The sequence below is a fragment of the Podarcis melisellensis genome (assembly GCF_964234715.1).
Source record: "Podarcis melisellensis genome assembly, chromosome: 9".
NCBI classification, from domain to species: domain Eukaryota; kingdom Metazoa; phylum Chordata; class Lepidosauria; order Squamata; family Lacertidae; genus Podarcis; species Podarcis melisellensis.
Window position 1 is genome coordinate 15,340,990 of NC_138541.1, and position 1,069 is coordinate 15,342,058.

Here is a 1,069-nt window from a genome sequence, read left to right on the forward strand (position 1 = left end):
TGTACTGTACAGTCAGAAATTGTATCATACGTAAGGTGGGGTTACTGTGGCTCAGGCAGGCCAAGATGTGATATTCCTGAGGATTTAACAAGCTTTACATAGTTCCAGACACAGTTTACACAAAACATTAGCATTTGATAAGATAATCAGGAGGCCTGTCAGACATCCCTCAGTGCAGAGCATCTGGGCAAACAATGACAATTAGTACAAAGGAGCTTCATAGATATAAGAGAGGAATAACCTTCAGGAACTTCCCTGATTGCTATCTGCCTACCTGTTCTCTGGCAAGGGGGATTAAGAAGGCAGAGGAAATATTGAGAGTGTGGTTTCCAACATGGGGCACACACCCCACAGAGGAGCAATTCGATTTTTAAGGGGGACAATTCAAGAATGAATTATTAACAGTTAATGGCCTTTTAGGCTTCCTCCACGTGAACAGGAGTTCACTTTTTGAATAATAAGAATGATATGCCACAGATGGGGACATCAGGATTTTAGAGATGCTTAGGTGGGGCACAGCCAAAGAAAGGTTGGGAACCACTGATTTAGAGTCTTTAGGGAGAGCCAAGATGGCTTTTGAATTGCTCTCCTGTACTGTTTTAATGTGGTTTATATACCTGTGTGTGTGTATTCGCATTGTGCAATTATCAAAACTTAATTCTGCGTCTGAGAATTCTATAACAGACTAGAGCAGGGATGTCCAGCAGGTCTATTGCGACCTACCGGTTGATTGCGGGGCGTCCCTGGTCGACCGTGTGATCCTGATCGGTCACCCCAAAAAACAAAGCAAAAACTCAACAACTTTGGGTCTTCCTCTCCCCCCAAAAAATCTCAACAACTTTGGTCAATACAATGGGTAGATCACTGCCAGTTGCTGTTTTTTAGTAGGAGTAGATGGCAGTCTCTTGGAAATTGAAAAATTCCTGGACTAGAGGAACCTTGGAAAGGGATCCTCCGGGGTAATCCTAATCGGAGGCGAGTGTCAGCAGCTCAAATTGCAGAAAAAGAGAGACAAAAACAAAACAAAACTCCTATTAGATTCGGAAGGGGAGCGCAGCTCTTCCCCTCC